We start from the raw sequence: 20,023 nt of genomic DNA, 5'->3' as shown, positions 1-20,023 counted from the left end.
ATGGCTCCCTGGATTTTACAGATCTCGTCATCTTGTTCTGAAACAGAAAAAGAGGAAGGAAGTGAAAAGAACACAGAAAGTGTTGTTGATGTCAAACAGCCGCTGATGACTTACACAAATGATGATGTGAATGGATATTTTACCCAAAAATAAACATTCTGTCATCATTTAGTCAACCATGTGTCATTCACTTCCTTTTTTCAGTGGAACACAAAAGGAGGATTTTGTATAAAGAGAGTGAATCCATACAATTCTTCATAATTTCTCCTTTTGTGTCCCACAGAAGAGAGTTATATGGGTTTGGGATGACATGAAGGTGAGTAAACAGTGATATAAAGATTGCATAAATGGCAAATGTAGGGGATATGTGGTGAATGAGATGGAGAGAGGGTGTATACCGAGGTTTTCGCTGCTAGTGCTGGTGGGTCAGCAGGTCTGGCAAATGCTTGAACCCTGAGATGGTCTTGATGAGCTGAGAGTTAATGGTGTTCACTATGTGGGCCAATTTCTGGAGAGAAGGAGAGAAATCCACCTGGACAAACAAACACAGTGGAAAAAGATTTTCAAGGACAGAATCATTATATTCATTAAATAAAAACTAAAATTGCCAAATGATTACAGCAATTACATGGATTTATTTTTTTTATTTATTTACTTACACTACCGTTCAAAAGTTTGGGGTCAGTGTGTTTTGTTAATACTTTAATTCAGCAATTAAGCAAATTGATCAAAAGTGACAGTAAAGACATTTGTAATTTTACAAATGATTTCTATGTTGAAAAGAAATAGTTTTTTTTATTATTATTATTTTAAAGAATATACATATTCAAAGATCTCTGAAAAACGTTTCTTCAGCACCAAGCCAGCATATAAGCATAAGAAGATCATTTCTGAAGGATCACGTAAGAGTGAAAACTGGAGTAATGGCTGCTAAAAATTCAGCTAAACCATCACAGGAAATAATTACATTTTTAAATTTAAAATTTCTAAATATTTACTGTTTTTACTGTATTTTTAACTAAATAAACATCCCTCAAACTTTTAGTGTATTTGATTGTTTTATTGTAGTGAACACATTAACACACAGCTTTAAAGGGGTCATATGGTGCGTTTTCAATCTTTCCTTTCTCTTTGGAGTGTTACAAGCTCTTGGTGCATGAAGAAGATCTGTAAAGTTGCAAAAACTAAAGTCTCAAATCCAAAGAGATATTCTTTATAAAAGTTAAGACTTGGCCACGCCCCCCTAAAATGGCTCATTCAAACACGCCCCCACATTTCTACATCACTATGTGGAAATATTTGCTTAATGCCGCCCAAATGTTCACGCAAAAAAAGAAGGCGTGGTTTCAGTAACTGCAGTTAGTGTTAAAGCAGCCATGTCAGGGAGATGCTCTGTGTATCTAGGTGAAAGCAAAATAACTTTATTTGGCCTTCCGATAGTAGATGCATTTAGGAACCTTTAAGATTACTTACAACAGAACAGCAACGCATTTTATGGACGACCGAGGAAAGGAGGTATTCAGATTTTGCTACGACAATCTGGCGCTTCTGAACCAGCTACTGTAAGTATGTTTTGTTATTAGTTTAAGTATTTGCTGTTGACTGTTCAAATGCAGAGTTTTGCGCGCGTTTTGCTGCAGAGTTTTGCGCGCGTGTGTGTGTGTGTGTGTGTGAGAGAGAGAGAGAGAGAGAGAGAGAGACATGGTCACACAGTGGAGTCAGCTGTCTTAACCGTCCATGGCTTGTGTAGTGCAAACACATATGAGCTTCATCTCTATGTCTGTCACGGACTCTGTTCCCCTTTTGGGCTTGAACTGATGGTAAAACTAAGGACATTATTAACTGTCTTTACATTTATTTTGAAATATGAAGCTCGCGATCATGGAAAGGGGCATTACATTTCCAACCAGTGCTTGCAGTGTTCAGCCAATCACAATGCACTGGGTCAGTTGGCAGACTGAGCAGACTGCGCTTGTCAGAAGGAGGGACTTTGTAGAAATCGATGCGTTTGAGAGAGGCGGGGCATAGAGAACCTACAATAATGTACAGTATTTGAAAAATAATGTGTTTTTTGAACAGTAAAGCTTGTCAGTATATTCTGTTACTCCAAATACACAAAATAATGATCTTTAAAAAAGCCTCATATGACCCCTTTAAGGAAAAAAAACACACAAAAATGCAAATAATTAATTTATATGTTAATGAGTACTGGATCACTTTTCATGTTGATAGCTCAACATTTTTGTCTGTTCTTATGTTTCATCACAGAGGTATGTAAATGTTACATAGTTTTCAAATATGGAGTTATGAGTCTTAGAACCAATTTTTATTTTTATTGCTGAAATATGACAGAATCTTGATCTTGCTAGCCTGTCCAGTGTCTTGTGGTTTCTGTGACCGTTTATAATTGTCTCCTCTGTGAAAGATGGAAAAGGTGTGTCGCAACAACTATTGTACCAGCGTGAATTTGTTTGTCAATCAGCCTGACGAATGTTCGTTTCGCTTGGTGTGAACAGACCATTCATCAATGATTTTTTTGCTAATTCATTTTGCATTCAGTGTGAAAGGGCCTTTAATGGTGTGTCCTAAGCTAGCATTAATGCATTTCCCTTCCATCTGGCATTGGTCTCCACAGACTAATGCAACCACTGTCCTTAAAAAACACTCAATTAAGCCAAACTAACGTTTCTACTTTTTCTTTCTCACTGTGTTTTGCTGACTAAGCATCATGGGACATTACCCATAGGCCTCAGTCCAAATATACCTCTGTAGAGCTGAGCAGTAGAGTAGAGTGCTGAATAACGCAGCAGTGCTGCCACAGCTGTGATTTATAGAGGTTGTGGTGTTCTGAATGCCCTCTGCTTGATGTATGATAGTGTCTTTATTCTGTATGTAAAACACATGGCCAGCAGCTCTCCATGACCAACACAATGATTCGCACAGTTTTTTTATTTTTACTTTTTGCCTCGAAATCGCAGAGGGTAAGGTTTTGGTGTCTAAATGTGCAGTAAGGGTCACTTCGTCACATAAACAGTGTTATCAATGGCCACTGTATTACTAGATTTGACAAACAGAGAGTTTCTGTGTGTTTGTCTGTGTGTATCTGAGCACGAGATCGATGAGTCTGCTGTGTCAGTACCACCTGTACTCTGAATAAAAGCTCTTGCAGTGAGCACGTTATATTCACACGAAACGCCTCCTCAACCATTCGGTCCATCTTCTCCATGTATGACACTCAGTGCTGTTGCACATAAGAACATACACAAATATTGAAGTCAATGGGAAGTCCTCACCATAAAAACCTCAAGCCACTTAAGGTTGTGCATTATGCTGATTTAACACCAACAACACTCTTTAAGCAAGGTAACATCACTGTATCACAATCTCAAAAAGCTTATTTCTTTATTTGAAAAGATTCTAAGACACAACATACAGACAGTCCAACCTCTCGGTCATCTAGGTGGAAGGTCCCGTAGACTTTGGCCATGATTTTGATGATGTCCTGGTAAGCTCTGCAGTCTGAGAAGCTGGCTATGCTGATGACTCTGCTGATCCTCCTGGTCTCTATAGACCATCTTGCCATCCACAAACACCAAAAGGAGCTCACTGATCTGCTCACAGAGCTTAAATGTGGCTAGGTTAGCTGCCTTATATTCATCCACCATTAACTGCATCTGTAGGAGAGATGAAAGATCAAAATCAAAAAAAAGAGAAAGCAGAAAAACAAAGAGAGAGTGCAAATGTTAAAGGGGTCATATGACATTGCTAAAAGGAACATTATGTTGTGTATTTGGTGTAATTCAATGTGTTTATGCAGTTTAAGTTTAAAAAAACACATTATTTTCCACATAATGTACAATATTGTTGCTCCTCTATGTCCCGCCTGTGCGTATCGCACCGCATAAACATAAAACCATTTCTGCATTTGTGATCCAAGAAACGACAAACAACAAGCGCTACATTACACTGATTAAAACTCAAGTTTTAATCATCAGTGGCAAATTCTTTAAATATAAAACATGTACTTACAGAGTGTGATTCAGAAGCGTCTGACTGTCCTTGCAAAGTTGGAACTGCCTCACTTTATAGAACAGCCTTTAATCACAGACCCATTGTAGGCTAGTCTGCAGGTTCAGGAAACAGTACTCCATAAAGTGCATCACACACTGCGGGCTTGAGTGAGCTGCGGCCGACGGGTTAGAGAACGGCGTGGCCGGCGGATTTGACGAAGGACACATGTGACGACCCCTGGCTGGTCTCCGCTTCGTCCACGGTGAAAGCCGTCCCTGCGATCCACAGGGCGAAGTTCATGTATTTCCTCAGCGACCAGCATGGATCAGCTCTAGACATGACGCAGCGGATATTGTCCCCTTTTGGAAGGCCAAACAAAGTAGTTTCACTTTCACAACGAAACACATTGTCTCCACAACATGGCGACAACAACAATACTACAGCGAGAATAAAAGTTACGCCTTCTTTCTTTGCGTGAACATTTGGGTGGTGTTATGCAAATCTTCCCACACCGTGACGTAGACATGTGGGGGCGTATTTAAATGAGGTATTTTAGGTGGGGGTGGACAAATCTTAACTTTTATAAAGAATATCTCTTTGGATTTGAGACTTTAGTCTTTGCAACTTTACAGATCTTCTTTATGCACCAAGAGTTTGTAACACTCCAAAGAGAAAGAAAAAATTTTAATCACATCATATGACCCCTTTAATCCCAATGCACACTTTTTTCTTTCTTTAATCCCAATACACGCTTTGTAAACTGTAAGATCTGATCATGTCCTTATACCATTTTTGTACACAGGGGTGGGTACAAAATGAATCTTTTTGTTTTTGTTACCGTCATTTTACTGATGACTGATTCTCTAATCTCAAGTTCAACACGGGATTCACAAAACGCTTGCTCTTGAAAGATGGCTCAAAACCACTGATCTATAATATGGAACTGGATTGCTCATGACGTCATGAAAGTGAAGCTGCCATGCCACCATATTGGTAATTCCTAGTGTGCGTAAACGTTCTATTGAATTAATAGGAAATTGTATGATTTTAATGAGAAAACATCACCTAACAAGTCAGCTTTTATAAATCTCAACTCACTCAATCTAATGTTAACCTACAGAAATGTGCGCTATTTAAGTGTGTGTGGAAACTGAACAGCAACACGCGAGAAATTTCGAAACTCCTGTATGAAAAATAAATCTATAGAGAGTGAAATGTCTACTTTCAAAAATAGAAAGAGTGTGTGTTAGCATGGATGATTTACATGAAATTTAATGTGTGTGCAATGCACAATGTGCACTGTTTAAGATGGCTTTCAGTTCAATAAAATAACAAAAAACTACATTTTGGATTTTTATTCAACAAAAGTTGGCATGCTGTGACCTGTACTGTATTTTTATTTTCTTTACTGTAACTGACAGATTCCGGCAAAAAAAGAAATAAATACAACAGGGGAGTGGGAGGGAACGGGAGTCATTCTTCCGGGATCTGGGCGGGATTTCCCCCCAGTTTTTTCATGGAATTGGAACAGGACGGGTTTTTTTTTGCTGGAGTGGGAAGGGAGAGATTTGAAAATCCATTCACGTTTCACCCTCTACTGCAACTTCAGTTCCTGCAGAGCGTGTTTTTTCAAGTGCAAGAATTCTTAATCGCCTCAGGTCCTGTCTTTCTTTTTGTTTTTAGATGACATAGCCTACATGATGAAGTATGTTTTTAAAAGTCGTTTTAATGCTATTCCTTGATAAAATTTCCTATTGATTTTGAGTTGTGTTTTAACATGTTGGCCAAGGCTATATGAAGATGAAGAATTCTGTCAGGCTATTGATTGATTTTTCATTGTTCTGCATTTCCCCAACTGATTTTAATAAAAAAGTATTGGCTGAGGTTGAGTATGTGCTTTTTTCTTTTTAACGACCGCCTAAAATTAAATTATGATAATCCCCCATCTTTTGGGGGTTTCTTGCTTTTAGACTAGTCAACTAGTCGGATACAAACCTTCCGTTTAAATGATAGTCAAATTAGTCGTTGCGCACATCCCTAGTCTCAACCACCGACCTACTCATAATTTGCTTGGTCGCATGAGCCTCTTTCTTAGGTGGACCAAAGCACATGAATAACTGATCTGCCTCACACCACTGGGCAGCTCTGTGAATGTAAGCATCCAGTGCTCTCACTGGACAAAGCAGATTGAGTCTTTCCTGGCCTGCTTCCTGAAAGGGAGGAAGACAGCAGGCTTGTAGCACTATAGGACCCGGCAAAGAAGTGGGCACCTTAGGGACATACCCGGGTCTCGGGTAAAGGAATGCCCTAACCATGCCCGAGACTAATTGCAGGCATGATACAGTGAGTGCCTGAAGATCCCCTATCCTCTTCAGTGAGGATATAATGAGTAAGAAGATCGTCTTCAGCGTGAGGAGCTTGTCAGATATATCTTCAATTGGTTCAAAAGGAGCATTGTAAAAAAGCCTCCAGAACCACCGGTAGGTCCCATGAGGGCACCTTGATGTGCTGTACTGGCCTTAACCTCTGAGTGCCATGGAGGAAATGTGTAACTAATGGTTGTCTTCCCAATGACTGACCATCTAGAAGGGCGTCGTAAGCACCTATGGCCACCACGTATACCTTCAGAGTGGAGGATGATAACCCTGTGGAGAAGTGCTCCTGCAGAAACTCCAGAACTGTACCAACTGGGCAGTTGACTGGGTTGTGCAATCGCTGTCTGCACCAAGAAGTGAAAAGTTTCCACTTCGAGGCATACAGTTTTCTCGGGGAGGGAGCTCTGGACTGGACTCTGGACTCAACAACCTCAGTTGAGAGACCGGATGCTAGGAGCTGTGCCCCTCAGGGGCCACACCCACAGTTTCCATAACTTCAGCTGGGGTGAAGGATGATGCCCCCCACCTGAGAGAGGAGATACCTCCTGATCGGAATCTCCAGCAGAGAGCCGTCGAGGAGGGATACAAGGTCCAAGAACCATACTCAGGCCAGCCAGAACGGGGCTACTAAAAGAAGATGGACCCTGTCCCGGAGTACTCTCTACAGAACTCCCGGGAGCAGAGCGATTGGGGGAAAGAGTACAGACGGAGCCTAAGGCCTCAGCCCCTGTCTCGACAGGATGTCTGCTCCCTGATTGAGGTGGCCAGGGATGTAGACTGCTCTGATTGAGAGTAGCTTTCCCTGAGCCCACATGAGGATCTGGTGCGCCAGCCTGTAAAGAGGACATAATCTGATAAATCCAAGCACAGACCCCCCTGCCGGTTAATGTAAGAGACCACTGATGTGTTGTCTGTGCGGACAAGCACATGATGTCTCCTTAGATCTAGAAGGAAGTGTTTGAGAGCTTGAAACACGGCCAGCATCTCCAGGCAGTTTATGTGCCACTAGAGATGATAGCCTTCCCAGCGACCTTGGGCAGAGCCATTCATGACCGCTCCCCAGCCCATGAGGGAGGCGTCCGTCGTTAGCATTAAGTGACGACAAGGAGCCCCCAACCTCGGGCCTTGAGACAAGAACCAAGGTTTCTTCCACATGTCTAAGGCACGTCAGCATCACCACGTGACCTTTCGTTGTGCAAAGAAGGTTCCCCCTCGGGGAAAACCCCTTGGTCCTGAGCCACCACTGCAATGGTATCATGTACAGCAGGCCAAAAGGTACAACATTGGACACAGCTGCCATCAGACCCAACAGTCTCTGAAACTGTTTGACAGTGAGTGTCTGGCTTTCTCTCACTCCCCTCATGACTGTGAAAATCACTTCGATACGAGCAGGAGACAACAGAGCCTGCATCATTGTCGAATCCCACACCATGCCCAGATAAGTGGTCCTCTGTAGTGGAGAAAGCAAACTTTTCTTGGCGTTGAGCCGTAACCCCAGCTCTTTCATATAGGTGAGGACAATATCTTGATGACGAGCTGCCATCTGCTCTGACTGAGCTAATATCAAACAATCTATGTAATTCAGTATGTGGATGCCCTGGATTCGCAACGGAGCCAGGGCAGCATCCACACACTTGGTGAAAGTGCAGGGTGAGAGTGACAGGCCAAACGGAAGAACCCAATACTAGTATGCTTCGCCCCGAAAGCAAACCTCAGGAACCCTTCTTTGTTGAGGAAGGATGGATACATGGAAGTAAGCATCCTTGAGATCTATCGTAACAAACCAGTCCTCGGACCTGATTTGAGACTGTTCTGAGACTGAGTTGAGATCTGTTTGATAGTTAGGATCTTGAACTGAAACCATTTGATAGCACGGTTCAAAAGATGCAGACCTATGATCTGATGCAAGCCTCCATCCTCCTTCAGAACAATGATGCAACGGCTGTAGAACACCAACTCATTCTCGAGATAAGGAACACATTCTATGGCCTCCTTGCTCAAGAGAGTGTCTACTTCCTGTTCCAATACCAGAGCCTGCTTGGGGCCTACTAATGTAAGAATGACCCAGTTGAAGCGAGTTGGACGAGAACCCAAGTGAATTCTGTAACCACTCTCTACAGTGTGCAGGACCCATTGTGAGACATTTTGCAGAAGTTTCCACGCTGCCAAAAGGTCTACTAAGGGAACCAGTCTCTCGAGACTGGCCTCTTGTGTTGCTAGAGGATGACCGGCAGGGCACGACCAAACTGACTGCTCTAGCACCCTCACATGTGGGGATGAGCTTTCCCTTGCCGTACCATCACTGGGCGGCAGCTGGGAAATTCACTCGTCAGGGCTCATTGAGCACCTGGGGTGGCAGGGGTATCAATGAAGCTCCCTGAGGCCACTGAGGAGGATGGTGGGCTGCCCTCAGAGTACCTCTAACCCTCCTCCCCAGGGTGGGCTGCCCTCGGGGTCCTGACAATGTAATTGTCAGGACTGCTTGGCCGAAGTCCTCTTTGATAGAATAACGGTCCACAGATCCACTTACTGTTTAGAGGACCCCGTTTAGAGGACCCGGCCCTTGCTCTTTCTGCTTTTTCTCTGCTGTTTCTGGGTCTGATGATAAGAGGAGCTGGACGGCTGGGACTACTCCTGCTCAGTAGTCCCAAAGACCTGGGAACGGCGAGGGAGGTAGTGCTGGAGTGCCTGCTTCTTCACCTCCTGAAACCTCTATAGCATTTGGCTCTCTCTCTGGGGGGAAGAAACTGCGAGGCGATCCCTGAAACTCCGATCCCTGAGAGGGAGCCATAGACCTAAATGAGGACGAGCCCATCTCGGATCCCTCCTCTAAATCCACTTGCGATGCCCATGATAAGAGCTGCGGCTGTGCCTCGGCAACAGCGGGGCCGGACCCAGCAGGATCGCAAACCTGGCCGCTTTCATCGAAAAACAGCCAGGCGGGAGCAGAGCACACAGAGCGGGAGAAGCTCACAATCATGACAGTCAGCCCCCTTGAGAGTTGACCATGAACACTCCACTCCCAAACAGAAGATGCATACATAAACAGATGTGCTCGCTGAAGAGCATAAGCTAACATGTGCGTTTGCCGGATGCACTTTCATACTTCCTGGTTGCTCATGTCCCACCCGCTTGTGATGTCTCGCTTTTCTATTGGACTGATTTCATACATGCTTCACGATGTGGTCTCGCCGTTTGTTCCCAAAGCGTTTTGACACAGTTCGAGTTCCTGAAGGGGAACTTAAGCTGCTTTGAACGTTCTGTTTAAGAATCATTGGAAGATGAGGTGATATTAAATGCATATTTTGAGAAAACGAAAGCCTTTTTTTGACATTGGATGCATGTAAACCCATTTAGGAGACTCCCAAAACAATATTAGGAACCTTAAAAATGGCATTATAGGGGCATTAACAACAATCCTAATGTGTAGACAAAATTGTCAGGCAATTCATTGTTCTTGCTATCTGCATAACCTTCTCCTGACATCGTTGCACCATTATTTAAAATGAGCTACTTTACTGGTCTTTCACTGTTCCAAAGCCTCTAAGCTATGGTGAAACAAAACTTCAGCGTTTACATATGGGAGCTCAGGATTTTTTTTTTTACCTGTAGTGAGGAGCAACTAATGACCAAATTAATGAGGAAAACTAATTGCACTTTAAAAAAAAGACAGAATGTGGTTGAAAAAAAGAAAAAACAAACGAATGGATGAGAGAGGAATGTGGTGTAAGAAAGGATGGAAAACACATTCAAACAGAGCAGCAGGGGTTTTCCAGCAGGATTTTCCAGCTCACGTCTCCCTCTCTCACTCTTCTACAGAAATAGAGCATCTGATTTCAACCTATCCCTGTGCTTAAAATTAAAAGAGGCAGTTCTTATCCACAAAGCATTAAGCTTTCTCACCCAACAGCTCCCTATTCAATATGTGGAGAGCAGGGTTGCTGAGACGTTTCTGAGATTGTGCATAGAGGTTCTCAGAAGCATCTTACATGCCGCATAATCTCACTCTTCCTTCCAGCTCTAAATCCAGCTCGTCTCATGACTTTTTCATACATGAAATATGTCACATGAAATAAGCCTCAAAGGGAAAGATTACTTTACGTGCACGGGTGTGTAGAATGTATACTTTCATTTCTAAGTGTGTGTGGGTGTGTGTAAGCTCAGATGTTTCGTGTTCTCCACACTTCTCCATTACCACTGAAGCTGTTGCCAGCTCTGTTTTGGACTCGAAGGATGTCTGACATTGACTCTGACGTGAACCTGATCTCTCGCCCCCAGCTCTCTCCAGCAACTGAGTGAGAACTCTGCACAGTGGCGGCACGAACGAGGCTGGCTGTCTTTTATTGTGAATGTTGGGGCTGTTTATACTGAAAGATGCCCGTGCTACCTTTATTAAAGTAGATGGGGCATTCGTGCTGCTGCTTGCATGCCTTTGTGTATATGTGTGTGTGTCTTTACCACATGGCTAAAGGGCACTGCCAGTGCTTTAATATCATATTGCCTTGTACAATGAAGGAGTGATGGACAGCCAGCAGAGGAAGTGAATAGATTTCACAATTGCTCTCCACTGAGTCGCACTTCCATTTGCAGGAAAGCCTGCTGCCTTATTCTTGCACTACAAAAGCAATATAGGCCCCCAAAAAGGACACAGCTGTAACGGTACAAAACATGAGCAATGCCTTGTGTTCCTGAAAGCTGTGGCTAGGGTACAAAATTAACCTTTTTTTCTTCTTTTCTAGATGTTATTGAAAAATACATTACCAGTTAAAAATAAAGAAAAGATAAGAAATGAATACTTTTTATTCAGCAAAGATGCATTTAACTGATCAAAAGTGACAGTAAAGACTATTTCAAATAAATACTTTAAAACTTTCCATTCATCAAAGAATCCTGAAAAAAAAGTATCATGGTTTCCAGAACTGTTTTTACCATTGATAATTAAATGCAGCCTTGGTGACAGTATAAGGGTGTTTTTTCAAAAACAATAAAAAGAGAATCTTACAGACCCCAAATATTGAAAGGTAGTATATATTAGTGTTATCCCTATAAAAATGGAATTTATATAGCTGATTTCATTCTTCATATTTTCTATTGGAAGTCTTCCTAATAAAGTACCAGTTAAAGATTTAATTTACTCATTAAATACAGCCCTTCTTCTCACAGTCCAAACCTTAAACTGTTGGTCTAACTCCCAACCCCTTAAACTAACTACAGCTGAATTTCAAGCATGTTCTTGTCTGCTCTCGGTGTGAAAGTTATGAACATCTTTCATTCACTGTAGATGTCTCCTTTATAACTATTAAACAGAAAGCTTATATTTGGCTTTCTAGGTCTTGTTTAATAAAAACACCATCTGCCAGTTATCTGACCACTAATTCTAGTGCAGCATTTTCTGTCTGCTACAGAGCTCAAATCTCAGACCACATCTTAACCCCCACTCACCAGAGCCCTATGGTATCATTGTAAGGGAAACTAGTCAATTTAGCTCAAAGGGAATCATTTAAGATTTAAAAAGGAAATTTGAAACGAATCACTGTTTTACGGCTGATCACTGAGACATCCAGTGATTCATTGAACAAGCCCTATAACATCAACTCTGCAATGGATATTAATATCCAAAATATAGTGAAAACACTATTAATTAGCACAGTAACAAGATCGGCAGTTTAATACATTAACTTGTAAGCACAAAACACAAGATACTTCTCTTTTCAATATGAATAAGGCTTTATTAGACAAATCTAAGACATATAAACTAATCTAACACATAAGCACATGCACTCACACATTTACACAAGTTGTAGGAAGATAGAAAGTTAGCAAAGAATGAGTTTAATAGAATGAAAATGTGAAATCCCAAGTTTACAGCAATACATGAAATTGCATAGACATGAACAACCATCAATCACTTAAGTAACCCTTGCACTGAGTTCCTCAATAAGGTTAAAATTATATTAGATACACCAATTCAGCTTAGTCTGGAGGTACCTTACTTGTGATGCCTGTGTAAAGGGGGTTCCCTTTGTTGTCTTTGAAAAGGGGTTTTCCCGAGGTTGCTGATTGGCTGGAAGTTCAGTAGTTGTTGAAGTGACGTCTTGGGAAGCCCGTGGTTGGGCGTCGTCTGACGATGCGGAGTTGTGGGCTGGTTGAAGTTGAACGGGCACTCGAGGTCAGATTCGGAGACACGGCGTTACAAAACTTAACTCAGAAAAAAGCAAAAAGCAAAAACTAAAAGCAAAACCTAAAAGCAAAATTTGATGGTGTCCTGAGTATTTAAACTGGCCTTTCGGCCACGCCTCAAATGTTGTCTTGACCAATTAGATATTGTCTTTGCTCGGGGTGTTGCGATGTTTGTCCTACCCATTCATAAATCATATGTTATCTTATCAATCACGTGGCCTGAATTTTCCAGCTCTTGCAGGGTATAATTTTGGACATGATTCCTATGATAAGAATATGATACATTTGACAAATAACTGATGGTCAGAAACATTTCAAGCAAGAATTCGAAATGATGCAGATTCGAATGATGCAGATTCCTTAAGCTATTCAATAGTTATTAAAAAGACATACACAATAAGTGATTAGAAACATGATAGTCAAATGTGTGGGTTTCATATATGATATGGAGTTAAGCAATGGACTGATATTCCTTTATAAGTCTTTTTTTGAGTTAATTTTGGTGCATCTACATCTGTAAAAGACAGTTTTTGTGCCATTCTCTGACATAAGGACGTTCTGTGGAGACCAGAGGTTAAAAGGTCCCCTTAAAGGAATTCTTGTCTTGTAGGTGGGGGGAAGTCAATCTATGTGATCATGATTACCATTATGGGTTTACATGTGATAGTCAGGCTGTGCATCTCTTTGACCATCAATCTGAATTACTTGCCCAAATTTGACAATCTCTTCTCCGAATTGAAATTGTCAATAATTGTTCTAATGGTGTTAATGTTGAAAGCTGTTCTGTAGAAGAGTTGGTTGGTTATCTTGCTTCAGACTGTGGTGCTAGGAGTTGATTTACAACATCCTGTTGAATTGCATTTCTGTGGAATTTGGCTCATGTTCAACCATGCTCCCGATCGAATCTTTAATTTGTCTGGTTCGGGTCTGATACGCTACATCATAAAAATCTGTGTACGACTAAAAACTGGATTAAAATATGTGAGACTTTGGGTGAAACTTTACATACTAGAAAAGGGCTGCAATAGCTATTCAGTAAAATTTATATTTGATAAAGGAAATAATAATAAACATAAAACAAAAAAAAAACTGGTTGGGTCTTAGTGGTTTCACATAATGTAGTGAAAAATGCATTTCTTTGGAGGGGAAACACATTTACATACACTGCAAGAATTATTTCCATTTAGCAACACATTTTTTCTTAGGAGCAAGTGAGCAATTAAATGTTGCTGTCATCATTTAACTTCATAAAATGTATGCATGTATATCAATCAAATGAAGCACAACAGAGAAAGGGAGCACATTGTTCAGGGCAATATTCTATTCTATGTAAATAAACTTTATATTGCAACTTATAATTTAAAATTTTTTTTTGCAACAATGCATATCAAACAATATAGTAAAACTGTTCACTTGAAACAGTGCATTGGGCAAGACTATGCAATCAAAGAGAAAAAAAACAAAATGACCAGAAATGCTAATTATTAATTTGTCAGGCAAATCCAGCATTTCTAGGATGCCTTGAAGATATCTATAATTCTCTGCAATTTTTGGACTTTGCTGAAGAAACCAGGCTGCTGTCCATACCAGGCTTCATGCCTAGCTACAGTAGCTGTACTTCAGCTTTACCAGACAGACTGAGACTATGCTGGCTGACCAGCTTCACCACCTATGTTTTTCTGGTGGCAATGCACTGGACCAGCATTGAAAATCATACTGCTCTTATCAGGGCAAATCCAGAAAATTTCCATCTGCCTGAGGAACACAAGCTTTTTACTTTACCATCTGTTTGGCCACAGTTTTCTGTTGTGTGTATTTGTGTGTGTGTCAGAAACTACTGACCTTGTTGGTGTGCACTCTGCAGTCGTTGATAAAGCGCTGGCTGTTCCTTTTGTCGACCAGTGCAGTTTTGACAGGCCTGGCTGGATTTTCCTATCCAAGAACCGAATTCTCTCAGAAAAGAGACCCAGCTCATCTGCATTTATAGCCTTAGTGATTCTAATTGAGAGTGAACACAAACATATAAGGTTAAGTTCACTGTTGTTGTTGTTGTTGTTGTTTTTCCATTTTAGGTCTTACAGGCGTTGACAAGTTTCTTTCACAGCGTTTTTTAAAAACAAGCAAGGCCATTTTAAAAGCATAACTGAACAAGAGGGTGGTAAAAATGGATTAACAAGTCTTAGTGGATGTGCTTTGCCATTTGGGGTAAGTGGCCTGTTTAGCTTGTGCTGGGTTAAAGTGTTTGTTTCCAGCTGGCATGTGTAGAATGCATTAAATGTGGTAACAATACTGACAGAGATGACTCACTCTGTCCCTCTGAGAGTTACAATGAGTCCTCCAGTCTGAAGAGTGCGCGTGTGTGTGTTTGTATGCGCTTATGTGAGAGAGGAGGAGGTTATTATTCACTACAAAATGAGAGACATAAGTGTGAATTGTTTTGTTCAGTGGAAGTGTGTGTGTGCATTTAATTCATGTGCTTTTCTCTAGACTGGATATGCTAAAGTCTTGAATGGAGATGTGTATAGAGGCAGATAGAATGTAAACACTCAGTTTGTACTGGATTCAGTCTCTGTCAGCCATACTGACCTGTTGTAGTCTCCAGCAACTAGGAGGACATTCTCTCTCAGGTTGTGGAGTTCCTCTCTGCGCTGATACACCTCTGTGATGTAGTGAGGGATCTCGAAGAGCAATCGGTCACAGTAATGAATCTCATTAAACATCTTCAACAGGCTCCTGAACACATAAACACAGTTATACATTCCAAGTCTATGTATTTGTGCTCCCACTAGAATATTCAGCATGTATAAATCATTTCCAGTAACGGTCATGTATTGTAATGTAATGGTCATGTATGACTACAGAGCATGAAAGATTTCAGATCAGCACAACCACAAATAACTTGATTATTTGAAAGGGTTTGAATGGGTCGCTAAAGGAAAATAATTAACAGTATTCACAAGTCTAACAGAATATTCAGTGTAGCGTAGGATTGAATCCATTGCGGTCAATATTATTCTTTAATATTATTAATTTCTCTCCGCAGAAAAAGTGAGAAGTCCATATTTTATGATGTTTCTATACTGTCCTCTCCATGAAATCAAAAAAAGACAATGTTTTTCTGATGAAAAATTATAAAAACAAATATATTTTTTATAGTGTGCAGTGCACTGAATCATGTGCCATAAAACCATGGACAAAACATCCCTGGTCAGTGACACAGGCATGTCTAATTATACTGACAATCATAATGAGCACAGAGGTACTGGAGGGCCTGTATGCATGTGTGTTTGTGTAATCACGTACTTGTTAATGTTGATTTTGTCCAGCAGGCCTGTCTTCCCTTTACAACAGATCATGAGCAGCTGGTAGAGACTGCTGAGACACTCTCTGTTCAGACTCTGACTCCATTCTGTGAAGATCCTCCTCACCTTCTCATCCAGAGTCTGACAAAGCTTAGCATAATTCACATGCACTTCCTCTCCAGTGCTGACGTCTGGCAGGAAATGAGTGCACCGGAGAACCTAGACAACACATGTGCAAAAAGCATACAAACAGATGGGAAGAGCTCAGAAAGAATGCAGAGCCTTCTGTGAACACACGTCTCATCACTTACAAACAAACAACGTCTTGAAATCTTACCGACTCACACATGCAAGGTCACAAACAATCAAAACAACCGTCAGAGCACAGCTAAGTTAAACAATCCAAGGGTAAACATAAAAACAAATGAAGGCTAAACTTTGCTCATGTTAGGAATGTCTCAGGCTATGCAGTAACAATGTAAACATTCTACAATGTCTAATCAGACCATCATTAAGCTCTGGTTTCTGTCTCCCTTTTGTTTCTCTGTGGGCCTTTTTGGGATCAATTGTGGGGAAATGCAACATAATCATATCTGTGTCTAATTAAAGCTTATGTCTGCTCTTAATTGCCTTCTTAAAGAAAGCGGGAAATGAATTTAAACACAATGGAGAAGGCAATGTGCTTTGTAAGCAAATTGAAGAAAGAGGGAAAGATGAGAAGGGAAAGAAAGAGAAAACAAGAGAAAGAGATGAAGGGTGAGTGAAATGGAAAGTGACAAAAGAACGAGACAGTGAGTATGTGGCAGCACAGCTGGCTTTAATAGCATTAGGGCCTGTGTGGCTAGATCCTGGCTGAGCTCCAGGGCCTCTGCTGGGGCCCCTCACTGGCCTCTGACACAAGGCTCTGAACTCAACACAGAGAAAAGCTCATCAGTGGAGTAAAGCTATCCTGTGACACCTTCCAAATTTACCCTGATGGAGGTTTTGGGTTGGAATCTGATTCAGTTGTCCACAAAACCCAATAGAGTTCACCTACAAAGGGTGAGGAAAAAAAGAGTATGGCTTGGTGCATGCTGGAATTGGACTTATATGTCATCTTGTGGTCTCCTAACACACATCTAATTGGTACATCTTTCAAGAACCTGTGATGCTTGATTTGACTGTGGGCATTTCTCACATGAGAGCTTTTGGTGTGGACCCAAGTCAGTTTGATTTTAGAATGTTTGACATCTTTATTATGGAAGGGAGACTATTCTGGTTGATTCTGATTACATGTAATGATTCTGGTTCCTCAGCAATTCTATTAATGATTCATTTGGTATCTTTGAGGGAGCAATAAATGATTAAACCTAACTACTGTACATTATAGCATCTAGCATGATCTCACAAAACATTAAGTGTTTGGTTTATTTCAAGTCAATTACAAAGAAAAGTCAGTCATTGAGTTATTTTAGTGTGTATTCACACCTGTCTTGTTTGGATTGACTGAATCAAACTCATGTTCGTTGTTTGGTGCGGATCTTTTGGGCAGGTGTGAATAAAGCAATCGCACTCAGGTGCAGACCAATCAACCGCACCGAGACCCAGCTAAAGAGGTGGTCTTGGTCCAGTTCCAAATGAACTCTGGTACACTTGAGAATTTCTGTCCAATGAAAGGATGACCTTTTTTTTTTTTCTTTTTTTTTTTTTTTTTTTTTACAATTTCTGGTTCACTTGCAAAAAGGGCAATGTGAAAGCAAACCACACCAAACAAAAAAAAAATCAACATTGTATCTGGTCCAGACCAAAGCAAGTGACCTAGCGGACTTTCCTGGTGTGAATATACCCTTAGAATGATGAGTTTGAGATTTATTTGGAAGTTTTTTTGAATGGTTCATTAAAAAGAACCAGCTCATAAGACTCACTTGTTAGTTAATGGGACTAAGGCCCCGTGTCCACCAAAGCATTTTTAGCCAGCTGAAAACGCCAGGCGCTCTGCTGAAAACGTCCAGCTGTGAGTGCTTGAGAGTGAAGCATTTTTTCAGTTGAGATGCTGTGGTTGCTATGATAAGGAATATGGCAGATGCATCGCAAATTAAATGTTTCTCCAAACCATATTTTTTTGTAACAATAATCTTGTAATCCGTGTAATTCCATCAGGTAAAGACATAAATACTGTGATTGGTCAGCTGACTGAAAAGTGACAGTGATGAGCACTGTGCTTTACCCAAAGTTGAACATTCTTCAACTCCCGGTGCCGAGAAAAAAATGCCCGAGCGCTCATCGATCAGCATAAAAAGACGCTCAGGGCTCTGCATGCTCTTGGCGTTTTTCAAAAACATGAAAAAAAAAATACACTAGCCTTGAGGAAAAATGCTTTGATGGACACGGGGCCTAATCAGTCTAGGCAACTAAGTGAAAAAATAAGTTTATACTTAAGCAAAATGACTAAAACTAAAATAAAAATTAAAGCTATGACAAAAGCACATAAAATTTTCAATTAAAATTACATTTCTTCACCAGTCCAGAAAACACTTTGAGAGTATTTTTGCATTGTCGGAATTTCATTAAAATCATTGTGTACTGGTATTTAATAAAAAAAAAAAAAAAAAAAATAAAAAAAAGGTGCAACCAATTCTGAATCAAAATGAGTTCTTGATTCACAATTCTGATTGTATAGTTTATTTTTTATTTATTTTCTTTTTGAATGTTAACCTCTCTTTAATGTTAATCTTACCTCCATGGGCCTTTCTGTCCATGATCGGAGTGCTTGGGTCCAGTGCGCCTGTCCTGCATGTTGAGGCATCTGAGCAGGAGTGAGAGATGACAACCTGCACATCACCAAATTGATATCACTCAGCTCAGCACTGAGCAAAGCGTATAAATGCACCGTCTTTCTGTCAAAGGTCCGCTTGATAGCCTGAGAAAGATATAAAAGAGAAACGCTCAGGAAATGTGGTAAATTGTGGTACAATTACTATAATACACAGCATCTTATAGTTTACTTCTTTATGTGAATGCACCCTCTCAGAAACCACAAACTCATAAATTACTGTTATGATCATTATGTTAACTACTTATTTATGAAAAGTTATTTATTTTATTTCATATTTTTACTTTTTTATATATATATTATATAACATTATTATATTTTATATTACATTTTAGTTTGTTTCACCTTCATGGCATTGGTACCTTTTTATTTTTGGCTTTTCATTATTGATATTAATTTTTTAGCTATAATCCACGTAAAATAGTCTAGCCAAAGCAGCTCTCCAAAATTTGAAATTGAAAAGCTGAATGACAGAATGAAGGGAAGATGGAGAAAAAAAGTAAACACATCTTAATGACAATAAGTAAAGAGACAGGTGACATAGGTAAGAGAGCAGTGGGCTTATATGTGAGTCCTGCTATTGACCTCCTGAGTAACTGTGAGTGAAAAGGAAGTGACATCAGAAGTCTGTGGGTGGTCTGTTCTGCTGGAGCCATTTGTATTCACTATATTTGCTAAGAGGAGTAGCAGTCTGACAGTGTGCAAGGTTTTAAAGGAGGAGATAAAGTGTGTGTGAACTGAAAGCTAAGTGTGTGTGAGAAAAACCTCTCATCCAGACAGGTGCTGAAACACGTCAAGCAGCTGTACTCCTTCCTCCACACAGTTCACTGTCTCGAAGGTTGATCAAATTCTGCATCATCACCTCCAGATCTTTCACTTTAGCAAGGAACCTAAACACACACACACACACACACACACACAGTACACAAACGGATAAACAAGAGGCACAATACAACAAAGAAATGGGCAGAGCTGTACAGCATGTTCCAAACACAAATCAGTGCCTTCTATTCAAAGGCAGAGTCCAGCACACACACACTCTCGGCCATAAATGGAGGCTGGTATTGATTTGGGTGCTCCCAATATGCTGAGACACTATGAAACACCTGCCCCAGACACAAGCACAGCTGTTTGTCTTGGCAACAACATCCCAACCCTATGACCCACCTCGGCCCCAATCCATCATGGCCATCAGATGCATACACTCGCTCACGCACGGCTCCCTTTCCCAAGGTCCTTCAGTGCCTGGGGCAGGGGTACGAGGGGATAATGGCCTCTGGAGGCTGATGGGCAGCCCAGGTTCAGTCACACAGACGGTCATGATGGTATTCAGATAAGCAGCC

At 40.8% G+C, this 20,023-nt stretch overlaps 1 pseudogene; it reads right to left on the bottom strand.

The window, feature by feature from the left end:
- Window positions 1-3,452: 3,452 nt before the first annotated feature.
- Window positions 3,453-20,001, bottom strand: LOC109109233 (annotated as a pseudogene).
- Between the last annotated feature and the right edge of the window lie 22 nt (window positions 20,002-20,023).

The sequence above is a fragment of the Cyprinus carpio genome, chromosome A7 (assembly GCF_018340385.1).
Source record: "Cyprinus carpio isolate SPL01 chromosome A7, ASM1834038v1, whole genome shotgun sequence".
Lineage (NCBI taxonomy): Eukaryota > Metazoa > Chordata > Actinopteri > Cypriniformes > Cyprinidae > Cyprinus > Cyprinus carpio.
The sequence above is the reverse complement of the archived record's forward strand: the minus strand, read 5'-3'. Positions and strand labels throughout refer to the sequence as shown.